We start from the raw sequence: 12,457 nt of genomic DNA on the forward strand, positions 1-12,457 counted from the left end.
GGGGGAGGACAAGGGGAGGAAGAGGAGGAGGAAGAGGAGGAAGATAAGGAATAGGACAAGGGGGAGGAAGAGGAGGAGGAAGATAAGGAATAGGACAAGGGGAGGAAGAGGAGGAGGAAGAGGAGGAGGAAGAGGAGGAGGGAGGCCGAGTTCGAGGACAACAACGACAGAGGTGCTGGCGACAAAGGTGCGGTCCTGCAGGTGCTCGTGAAGGAGGTGTTGCGTCTCCGAGGGGGGTGGATGAGGTTGATGGTCATTAGCAGGGTCGTTAGGAGAGTCGTTAGACGTGTCGTTAGCACGGCGTCTGCTCGGAGCGGTCCTCTACGGGCATTTTACCTTTTTAAATTAATTATTAACTCTTCTTCGTTTTGTTTGTTTCCTTGGTTGTATGTGTATTGCCTTTTTTTTTTTTAAGTAATGGGGATGGTGGTGTCTAAATGGTGATAAAAGGCTGGTAGGAAGAGGTGAAAGTGTGCGAGTTTATTTACGTGGTGATAGGCGGTGTTTTGGTGCTAATGGACATCTGGTTTATTGTAATTTTGGTGGTAGTGATGGTGGTGGTAGTGATGGTGGTGGTAGCTGTGGTGGTGGTGGTAGTGGTGGTGGTGGTAGTGGTGATAGTGTGATGGTGGTGCTGGTCATGACTGAGATAATAATGGTGACTGGTGATAGGGGTGGGTATTGTAGTATTCTACTGTGAATGGTGTCGAATCTGGGCCGAAGGGGAATGGTATTTAATGGTACCACTTAACGACACTGGCTCCAGGTACTGTCAGGTACCAGGAGTAACAGTGGTAATACATACGTCGGTACGACAAACAAATACCGAATACCAAATGTGTGTGTGAAAAAAAAAAAAAAAAAAAAAAAAAACGGATTCATGACGTATACTAGCGCTGGGTCAGGTTTTAATGTCCACGAATAAGAAGTATTAAATACAACCACACACACACACACACACACACACACACACACACACACACACCGAGGAAAGGTGTCTTTCCCTTCCCCCCCCCCCCCCAGTCTCCACCAACCCTCGAATGAAGGTTTGTCGGATCTCGTTTGAAGATTCACTATTTCCTTAAAAATAAATAAATAAAATAATACTAAAACAAATAAATAAAAAATATTACACGCACACACACACACACACATATATATATAGACATAATACGAAGAAAATGTATAAGACAAAGATAAAAAGGAGAAAAAATGAATAATTAAGATTAACCAATGAACAAATAAGAAATAAGATAAACAAACAGAATAATTAAATAGAAAATTAATGAATAGAAACACATGCATATTGTTGCCACAAGTTCTGCTTTGATATAATATGTATATATATATACATATATTATATATATATATATACATACATATATATATATTTATATATATACATATATATATATGTATATATATGTGTATATATATGTACATATATATACATATATATATATATATATATATATATACACACATACACACACACACACACACACACACACACACACACACTTACATACATATGTCGCTTCTGTTGTGCCAAAAGACAAACTCGAAAGTTGATTCTTGACTGATGAGTCAAAAGTTTCCTCCTCCTCCTCTATTGGTTCATGGAGGCACATTTAACGAGCCAATTACAAGAGTTCTGCCCGAAGTTCTCCTTTCAGGCCATCCCTTCGTGGTAGGAACAGAGCGCAGGATCCCTAGTCCCATCACTAAGTCCTATTCAGTTACCTTGTACGATACACATGGGAATCACGGTGACAGTGTTCTTTTTCCCCACCCTAGGCAGATCAGGAGGTGGTGGTTAAGGGAGGAGCATGAAGGACAGATGAAAAAAAAAAAAAAAAATCTATGAGTAGAAATTCTAAACTCCAGCATAGGTGTGTGATGCGTAGCTCTGGCCCGTAGGGGCGCCCAAAATAGTCCCTAAGCTATTGGTTGTATGTTATCTTGCAATCGATAACCAAGTTCGGGATGTGCTGTGGCAATGTGACAAAAGTAAGTACAGCAGAGGAAGAGGAAGAGGGGGGAGGGGGAGGGGAGGAAGTGGGGAAGAGGAGGAAGAGGAGGAGGAACAAGAGGAGGAAGAAAAGGAAGAGGAGCTGAGTGAGGAAGAGGAGGGCAGGAAAAAAGGAAGAGGAGCAGGGGAATAGGAGGAGGGGAGGGGGAGGTGAGAAGGGGGAGGAGGAGAGGAAGGGGAAGAGGAGAGGAGGAGGAGAGGAGGGTGAGAAGGAGGAGAGGTAGGAGGAGGCGAGAAGGTGAAGGAGAGGAGGCAGGGAAGAGGGTGAAGAGTGGGAGTGGAAGAGGGGAAGAGTGGGAGGAGGAGGAGGAGGGTGAGGAGGAGGAGGGTGAGGAAGAAATAAAGGGGGGTGAAGTTGGTGCAGGAGGGAGAAAGTGAGAAGAAGGGGAGAAGGAGGAGAAGGAGATGGAGGAGGAGGAGGAAATGGCTGGGAGGAGGTGGCAAGAGAGGAGGAGGAAGAAGAAAAGGCGGTGGTCAGGGGAGGAACAAGGCTGCCAATGATGCTCACCACCACCACCATTTTCATCACCACTATCTCCATCACCGTCACCACCATCTTCATCACCACCACCACCATCTTATCTTCATAACCAACACCATCTCCATCACAACCATCACCACCATCTCCACCACCACCACCATCTTCATCACCACCACCATCTCCATCTCCATCACCGTCACCACCATCTCCATCACTACCGCCATCTCCATCACCACCATCTTCACCACCACCATCTCCATCACCACCACCACCATCATCACCGCCATCTTATCTTCATAACCAACACCATCTCCATCACAACCATCACCACCATCTCCACCACCACCACCATCTTCATCACCAACACCATCTCCATCTCCATCACCGTCACCACCATCTCCATCACTACCGCCATCTCCATCACCACCACCACCATCTTCACCACCACCATCTCCATCACCACCACCACCATCTTCACCACCACCACCACCATCTTCACCACCACCATCACCACCATCATCACCGCCACCACCTCCATCACCACCACCATCCCCATCACCACCATCATCACCGCCATCTTCACCACCACCACCATCTTCATCACCACCACCATCACCACCATCATCACCGCCACCCCCTCCATCACCACCACCTCCATCATCACTTCGCAATATCATCTTGTCGCCGTTCGAGGACCTTCTTTCCTCTCCTGCAGGAGTTCGTCCTTGAAGCAGGAGGGAGCGATGATTGGATCCTCCGCAATCAGCTTTGATGAGCGCTGGAGAAGGGCGAGCGCGGCCAAGCGATGCCACGGGGCTGGAGCCCCCAACGATGGCAATGATTAACTGATAACAGCTAACTCGCCACTCTCGTCTTATCGTGTGTGTGTGTGTGTGTATGTGTGTGTGTGTGTGTGTGTGTGTGTGTGTGTGTGTGTGTGTGTGTGTGTGTGTGTGTGTGTGTGTGTGTGTGTGTGTGTGTGTGTGTGTGTGTGTGTGTGTGTGTGTGTGTGTGTGTGTGTGTGTGTGTGTGTGTGTGTGTGTGTGTGTATGCGCGCGTGCACGAACATTAACTTATTAGAGATTTCGAGCGTAATAGCTGCGCAGCCCCGAAATCCAATTTCCCCCTTCCAGCAATATCTAGCCCCCAGCGGAGGACGAGATCGGCAAGAAAGGCGACGCCAAGGAGGAAGAACGCGCGTCGAGACAAAATCATTTTTCTTTCGTCGTTGTCGAAGTCTCCCCAAACCTGACTTCGATCTCGCCTTCTTCGGGTCTTCGTCCCAACTGTCGAAGTCACTACCCACCAACCCCGGTGGTCACGTCGTCCATGTGAGAGTGGGGGAGGGGGGGAGGGGGGGAGAGGGGGAAAGGGGGGGAGAGGGGGAAGGGGGGGAGAGGGGGAAAGGGGGGAGAGGGGGAGAAAGAGAGAAGCCATCTTACGGGACTCTGCGAAGAAACGCCAAGTTACTGTCTGTATTGTATCCCTTTAGGCGTATCTATCTGTCACGGGCTAAAAGGAGGAAGAGGAGGAGGAATAACAAGAAGAAAGAGAAGCAAAGAATGAGGAGGAACAGGAAGAAGAAGAGGTGAAAGAGGAAGAGGAGGAAGAGGAAGAACAGGAGGAGGAACAGGGAGAGGAGAAAGAGGAAGAACAGGAGGAGGAACAGGGAGAGGAGGAAGAGGAAGAACAGGAGGAGGAATAGAAAGAGGAGCAGGGAGAGGAAGAAGAGGAAAAGGAGAAAGAGGATGAACAGGAGGAATAGGAGGACGAGGAAGAACAGGAGGAGGAGGAGGAGGAGGAGGAGGAGGAGGATGAGGAGTAGTCGGGTCGGAGTTGGGAATTAATCGTTGACTGCCAAACCTCCTTATGTTGACAATGTTGACAGAACTCTTAGGCCCCGTTCGGCAACCGAGTGCCATCCCCGCGAGGCTGCCACCTCCAGGTGAGGTTGAAAGTAGAGATAGGTTTTAAAGACGAGCGGTGGGGAGACGGCTCTCTCCGACGTCTAGCTCAGAAAAGTTATCTATCACTAATCCCAGGATTAATTGAGAGTGAGAGATTGAGAGAGAGAGAGAGAGAGAGAGAGAGAGAGAGAGAGAGAGAGAGAGAGAGAGAGAGAGAGAGAGAGAGAGAGAGAGAGAGAGAGAGAGAGAGAGAGAGAGAGAGAGAGAGAGAGAGAGAGAGAGAGAGAGAGAGAGAGAGAGAGAGAGAGAGAGAGAGAGAGAGAGAGAGACTGGTAAGTAGAAAATACATGGGGAAAGAGAACAAGAAGGTTGAAGATACACCACCAATAATAACACTGACAATAACAACAACAATGACATCAATAATAATGGATGACATACATTTTAACCATTTCAATATGAAAAGGTCTTTCTTTTACCGAAACAATAAACAATTACAACAGTAAAATGCATCAAAAGGGGTCATGATGGAGACATAGGCCTTATACTAATTTTATTATTGCTATTATTATTACTGTTATTTGCTGTCATTATCGTCATTATTTTTTTTCTACACTAGGAAATGGGAGAGGATGGAGGAAGGCAGTGAAGATGACGAGAAAGGTAGAGGGAAGATAACGTGGATAGAGATTGAAGTAAAATGTACGCGGCTGTGAGCTTCTCGATGGCCAGGGAGGAACGAGTGAAGGAAAGAGGCGAAAGAAAAGAAAAGAAAAAGAAAAAAGAGAAAAAATGACGAAAATAAAAAAAGAGGAGACAGAAAAAGAAAACGGGAAAAAGGAAAAAAGAATGAGAAAATAAAAATTGGAAAGACTTTGGAAAAAAAAATAGACTAGGGAAGATGGTGACAACGGGAAGAGATGGGGGGGGGGGGGGTGAAGAGAGGGAGAAAAATGGGGGGAGGGGGGCTACGGGAGGAGGGGGTGTTGGGGGGGATAACGAAAGAAGAATGAAGATGCAAATGTGAATTGACTTGCTGATCTCAGTTGACGATGAAGTGCTGAGTTCTGCCGTTCATAAGTTGGAGACTTCTGCTGTTTATGATCTCAGCAACCATTGCTGAGCTGACAGGTATGATTCCTCCTGATTTCAGCACACACTCCTCTTCCTCTCCTCTTCTTCCTCCATTCTCTACCCCTGTCCTCCTCTTCTTCTACTTTTCTTGTCTTGTCTCTTTCTCTTTCTCTCTCTTTTTCCTCCGCCATCCTTCCCCTCTTCACATCCTCCCTCTGCTCTTCTTCTTCTTCTTCCTCATCTATCTCCTCACTCCCTTCCTCTCGTCCTCTACTTTCCCCTATACGTCTTCCATCCTTTGCACATCCTCTTCCTCTTCTTCTTCTTCTTCCTCCTCCATTACCTCCTTCCTCACCCCCTCCCTCTCCTCCTCATATTCCATGTCTCCTCTTTCAATCCCTTCCGTGTTCCTCTTCTATCTTTTCATTTTCATCTTCCATCTCCTCCTCCATCATCGCCCTCATTTCCTCCGCTTCTTCATTTCCCACTCCTTCCTCCATCTCCCTCTCCTATTCATTTTCTTCATTCTCCTATTCTTCTTTCCCCTTTTTTCTTCCTTTTCCATCTCCTCCTCCACCACCACATCCTCCTCCTTCCCCTCCATCTCACTCCTCTTACTCCCCCTCCACTCCCTCCCTCTTCCCTCACTCCCCTCTCCCTGCCCCCTCCCACTCCCTCCCTCCCTCTCCTCTCACTCACTCTCCCGACGGCCTAAGTACGAGAGAAGACTTCGTGATATTTTACCCTCCAGGATCAGATTGCAGGGTCCCCCGCCTCCCTTTCCCCCCCTGCCCCGCCCCGCCCCCCTCGAAAGTGGGCCCCGCCCCTGAAGGACGACCCACGTGACCGCCCATTATGCACAGGGCCCTGGTTAGCGAGGGAATTGTTCCGGAAAGATCATCGAATCATAAATTTGGCGTTTTCTTTTATAAGCGAATTGGGATCATGCGGGGTGGGGTGGGGGTGATGGTGGGCTTTGGATGGGGGGAGTAAGGGGGAGAAAGGGACATAATGGGGGAAGAGGGGATGAAGAAAATGGACGTGGAGACGAGATGGGGGGCAATGCAAAAGGGGAGAGAGAGCGAGAGAGGAGAGAGGACAGAGAAGAGAAAGAGAGAGAAAGAGGAGAGAACTGGAGTGATGGCTGGAAAGGACAAGACCACCGAGATTTTCTTTAAGCTCGTCGTTGCTGGAAACGAGGTTTTGCCGGTCGAGCTGTGCGCCAACACATATTTTCATTTTAATGATTTTTACTTAATCTTTGTTAATACCAGGATCATTATCATCGTTATCATTTTCATTATTATTATTATTATCATTAGTATTATTACTATTATAATGTGGTGTTCACCTTTCTTATCATTACTACTACTATCATTATTAGCAACATTAGGATGCTCGCTATTTGCGGCGAAGGTGAGGCGATGGGGGGTTCGAACCCTGCTACCGGCGAGTTGAACTATGGGCGTGGTTAATTAAATTCCACGCCTCAAAGTCCCCTTCAAGGAGCACCGTCCTAGCCTTCTGATAGGGGAGGGGTTTGTGACATAAAATCAAATCCATCATCATTATTATTATTATTATCATTATTTAAAAATATAATAATAATAATAATAATAATAATAATAATAATAATCCAGCAAGTGCCGAGATAAGAGGGAGGGAAGAGAGTGGAGGGGAGTGGAGTGTGATGGGGATGGAATGGGTGGGAGTGGTTTTTATGCCTTTGTTTTTTGGCTACCTCCTTTATAAGGGGGAAAAAGCCTTTGGTATATGTATGTATGTATGTATTATTATTATTATTATTATTTCCAATGCACTGAGGGTTATGTGAGAAGTGGGTTTCCAGTAATCAACATCACGCTACCCTGACGGAGGCGTGAGGGCAAAGTCCCTGGGGCGGCTCAGGGACAAGCCAGAGCGTCAGGGATCAACCCACATTAGCCCCTGAGGACGTGAGAAAGCCCCCCTCTCCCCCGCCCCCCATCCCCTGTGGGTATCATATGTGCACGCGCACATGTGTGTACGTGTGTGTGTGTGCGAGAGAGAGAGAGAGAGAGAGAGAGAGAGAGAGAGAGAGAGAGAGAGAGAGAGAGAGAGAGGAATGAAGGTTGAGAGTACCTTCGCAAACAAGTCGAAAGCAAACATAATTTAATATTCATTAAGCAGCTTATATCCTCCTACGTAAACCCTCCTCTCTCTTTCTTTCTCTCTCTCTCTCTCCTTCTCTCTCTGATGTAGCGAAACACACTACACACTGGAGACTATCCAGTGTACGACCCATAGTCGCCCAACACCTGGAGACCGAAGTTCTGCTCGAGTCTCACGTTTGAACTCTTATTACTCACAGCCAGGATTCGAACTCATTTCGGCCTCCGAAATCCACATCGTGTTCTCTGAAGAACAAAAGGACAGAAGAACATACGGACAGGGAGAGAGAGAGAGAGGGAAAGGAATGAGAGAGAAAAAGAGATATCACACTGCTTTTCCTCCATCCCCAAAAACTTATTGTATTTGAAGGTCTTTCAAGCACCGCTGAGCGGAATGCCTATCGAGCAGGAAAGAGAGTACAAAGATGGGGATGAATGGAAGGAGATCCTGAGTGGATGAACGGATGACGCGGTCTGAAAGGATGTTCTCCTCATCCGCTTCACCAGTAACTGGAGGAGGGCACAAGGTGATGTGCTGGAGGTAAACTAACTCCGATTTTCGGGGCCCTGTTGTGGAAAAGCTATGCCTTGCTGCACTGCTTATGGTTCAAGCAGTGTGCCAAGGGGTATTCTTTCTCCTACCTCCGATTAATCGGAGGTACGACCCAACTCCAGGATTTTTTCTCCGACGTAAAATCACTGTGGCAAACTACTTTGTTTTCTCACCAATTTACGTACAATGTCATTTGATATCCTGGAGGAAATCCTTCCCCAAAGCTGCCGGCTGCAAATTTGCTCCGACAGTCGAAGGAAAATAGTCCAGTGTGATATCGCCTTTAAGGTGTACGTTGTGACTCGGTCAGCCCCTTTATAAGGTGGAAAAGGCACTTTCATGTGTGAACTTTTGCCATGTGGCCTCTGAGGAGGTGAAGAGGCCGAGAAGCAAAACTGGTCAGGGATAAAACACGGACCTAAACCTGTGCCTTCTTCATAGTTTACTTTCAATGTAGAAAACAAATACACACATGCACAAAGAGAGAGAGGGAGAGAGGGAGAGAGGGAAAGAGAGAGAGAGAGAGAGAGAGAGAGGGAGAGAGGGAGAGAGAGAGGGAGAGAGAGGGAGGGAGGGAGAGAGGGAGAGAGGGAGGGAGGGAGGGAGAGAGGGAGAGAGAGAGGGAGGGAGAGAGAGAGAGAGAGAGAGAGAGAGAGAGAGAGAGAGAGAGAGAGAGAGAGAGAGAGAGAGAGAGAGAGAGAGAGAGAGAGAGAGAGAGAGAGAGTGAGAGAGAGGCCCACTCAATTTCCCCCGAAACCTCGGTACAAATGAAAGATTTGCCACTAAGCTGTGCCGGCAAATCCTCTTTGCAGCCCAGACGTGTGTGTGTGTGTGTGTGTGCGCGTGTGTACGTGTGTGTGTGGGTGTGTACGTGCATGATTCACCATGGTCTTGGATCACGTGCTGGACTTGTGATCGACAGCTATTACCCTCCCGAATGTAAGAGTTCATATATGGCCCGGGTATTGCTATGACTGTCCCACTCTCCCAACTCCTTGCCCAATAGAGCGGGGTGCCAGCATGCAATGCTCTCTCTCTCTCTCTCTCTCTGTACAGCGGTGACTGCGTTGCTTATGTTAGTAATTGTTCTAGTTTTCTGAGAAGAAGAAAAAATTCCTCGTTCACCTGTTGCAGAAGAACTCTAAAATCCATTGTCGAACTCTCTAGAGGCTTTCGGTCTAAAACAGAATCTTCAGGAAAATGAGGCCGGCTGACGAGTGGTCTTCTTCATACTTAAATTCATAAGGCGAGACTGGCGTGTGCGTACGTAACAGTAGCGAGACTGGCGGGTGCGTACGTATCAGTAGCTAGACTGGCGTGTGCGTACGTATCAGTAGCGAGACTGGTGTGTGCGTACGTATCAGTAGCGAGACTGGAGTGTGCGTACGTATCAGTAGCGAAACTGGCGGGTGCGTACGTAACAGTAGCGAGACTGGCGGGTGCGTACCTATCTGTAGCGATACTGCCGTGTGCGTACGTATCAGTAGCGAGACTGGAGTGTGCGTACGTAACAGTAGCGAGACTGGCGTGTGCGTACGTAACAGTAGCGAGACTGGCGGGTGCATACGTGAAGGGGGACAGGGGGGAGATGAGGGTGCGTACGTATCAGTAGCAAGGCTGGTGTGTGCGTACGTATCAGTAGCGTGACTGGCGGGTGCGTACCTAACTGTAGCGAAACTGGCGGGAGCGTACGTATCAGTAGCGAGACTGGCTCAGCCAATCAGCGGGCTGAAGTCGCAGGTGCTGGTTGCTGAATTGCAGATTGATGGGAGGATTATATCTGGGAGAAAGTGCATTTTGATTTTCTATATTTGTGTTGATGTACAATTTTTTTTTTTTTTTTTTTTTTTTTTTTAAGAAGATTTTTGATGTCTAGTGATGGTGAAGATAGCCTTCTCCCAATACTGTGTGAGCGTGTGCTCCCTCTCTTGTCCTTCTTCTTCTCTGGTCCCAAGCGCTTTCGGAAGCTTATGGCACATCTCTGGAACGACTATGTACCAAACCAGAGATTCTTCTGGAAGACCTTTGAGACTCAGTCAAGTTCTACTGCCAGCATAATCCTCCAACCTCAATTCCGGCTGTGGGCAACACTCCACAAGGGGCAACCCTCCATGGAGGAGATGGAGGCGACGCCCACAGGTCTCTGGGCTGGGTGAATTCGACCGAAAGTGCCGAGAGTTGTTTGGAAAGGGAAGGGTGGCTGCGTGGGAGCTCGCTCGCTCGCTCGCTCGGAGAAAGCGTGGGGATTGGCGATGTGTAAGTGAAGCGAAGCGCCTCCTGTCGTACGATCTCAATTGATGATGATGACTATATATATATATATATATATATATATATATATATATATATATATATAATATATATATATACATACATGCACATACGGCTACTGATACACTGTGTTAAGAGGAAAAGAGAACTTAGTTGCGGGTTCGAATCCCGCGTAACGTAAGGGTTTCAAGCTACCTCAGGGCAGTCACCAAGGGGACCCTGGGGATGGACGAGTTGACCTTAGTGGATTAGTTCAACCCCTTCGAAGTAAAGTGTCGTCTTGTGCAGATTTTATTCTGTCTAATGTTTGACGATTTTATTCAGTGGAGCTGGGTTAGAGTCGGACAAAAACGAGGTCTCGGCCGAGCGCGGTCCTGTTTTGTCCGATCCGCAAGGACTTGTTTACTGTTAATTACTTCTGTATTATTTTTTCATTTTCTTTATTCATTTTTATATCTTTATTCGTTTATTATTATTACTATTATCATTTTCATTTACTTATTTATTTATTCATTTATTTATTTTTTATCTATTTATCTATTTATTTATTTTTAGTGTGTACCTGAGAGGACATCCCGAACCATTAAACCTAGGGATCTCTGACACCTTAACCTTCTCCCCCTCCACCTACTCTCCCCCTCACTCCCTCATCCCCCCCCCCCTCTTCCCCCAGCCAACATCCCGGGGTTTTATTTTAGGGCCCTTTAGGTCAATGGACAAAGTGGGCGGAGAGTATTTTGGGGGGAATCGAGCTGACCTGATTTCATTTAAAGCTTTTCTGCCCTGTGCAAGTTCCAAGGGTGACCTCATATTGGATCGCTGTTCCAAATCCTGAGCACTTCTGAGTTCGAAACAAGTAACTACTTGACTTAAGTTTGAAGTAAAAGAGGGTATCGTTAAGTACTTGTTGATTCACCCCTTCGCTTCGTCCTTCATTCTGGCTGCCGCCAGGCGATTTTATTCAATTCAGCGTCATCCCCCATCCACCCCAACCCCCATGATGATAAGGAATCTCCGCCAAGATATAATAAACGGGACAGAGCGATTTTAATCTCACGACACCGACTCTGACCTTCCGACGTAGAAGACCTACCTGACGAAGGTGACGCGTCTCCCACGGGAGAGGCGGGGCCCGTGGAACAGCGAAATGTCAAAGCTGAGGGGGGTTTTTTTTTTTTTTTTTTTTTTTTTTTTTTTTACTGAACGAGAAAAAAGTGCGTGGGTGGGGCCAGGAATACATGAGGAGGAATAGGAGGAGGAAGAGGAGGAGAAGGAAGAGGAGGACCCAGAGGGCACGTAGTTGCGACCGAAGCCGTCACCTTTGCCCTATTAGACTACGCGCTTCTTGGACTGTTGGGGGCAAGAAACAGTCACATCTGGGAAATCAGAGAGGAGCGCGGGACTCGAACCCAGAACTAAGCGAATGCGAGACCCCGCACTCTTCTGATGACGTCACCAGTCCAACAAAGAAGGGGAATCCCTAAAATTCGAAACTTCCCAATATTCGGAACGAAATATTCCGAAATAAAGAAAACCTCCCCATTCCAGGAATACACTCCAAATGTAGATTTGTTTGTAGTCTGCACTGGATTTGGAGACAATGAGACAAACGAAGATTTGGTTTGTTTTCTTTAATCTCTCCGTCTAGAGTGATGAACATCTCAAATCATTTCACGAGGAAAACATTGGAGGTTGCCAAATGGTGTTATTTTACATAAATTTTGAAATGGTGACTGTTGCCAAATAAAAATGTTATGTACAATCTATTCTCTATCTACTGCTTAATCTACTTCTACAATGTACAATACGTGAAGTGAGTATGGACACTCAGTATTCATGCATATGTTATATATATATACATATACAAGCAAGGAACACATAAAAATTATATCGGTCCTGTGGTGAATTGCAGTTGGCAATGGCAGCTGCATGTGTCTTTTCGGGCTCAGTCGAATGACCGTGGGTGAGGTCCGACACAATAGTAGGTTC

At 47.0% G+C, this 12,457-nt stretch overlaps 1 protein-coding gene across 3 annotated transcripts in view; it reads right to left on the reverse strand.

The window, feature by feature from the left end:
• The window catches only part of LOC143035048 (protein spire homolog 1-like), a 579,804-nt gene that overhangs the window by 50,293 nt on the left and 517,054 nt on the right, over window positions 1–12,457 (reverse strand). The gene's annotated exons all lie outside the window — the stretch shown is intronic.

The sequence above is a fragment of the Oratosquilla oratoria genome, chromosome 18 (genome assembly GCF_046742065.1).
Source record: "Oratosquilla oratoria isolate Oo_2021 chromosome 18, ASM4674206v1, whole genome shotgun sequence".
NCBI classification, from domain to species: Eukaryota; Metazoa; Arthropoda; class Malacostraca; order Stomatopoda; family Squillidae; genus Oratosquilla; species Oratosquilla oratoria.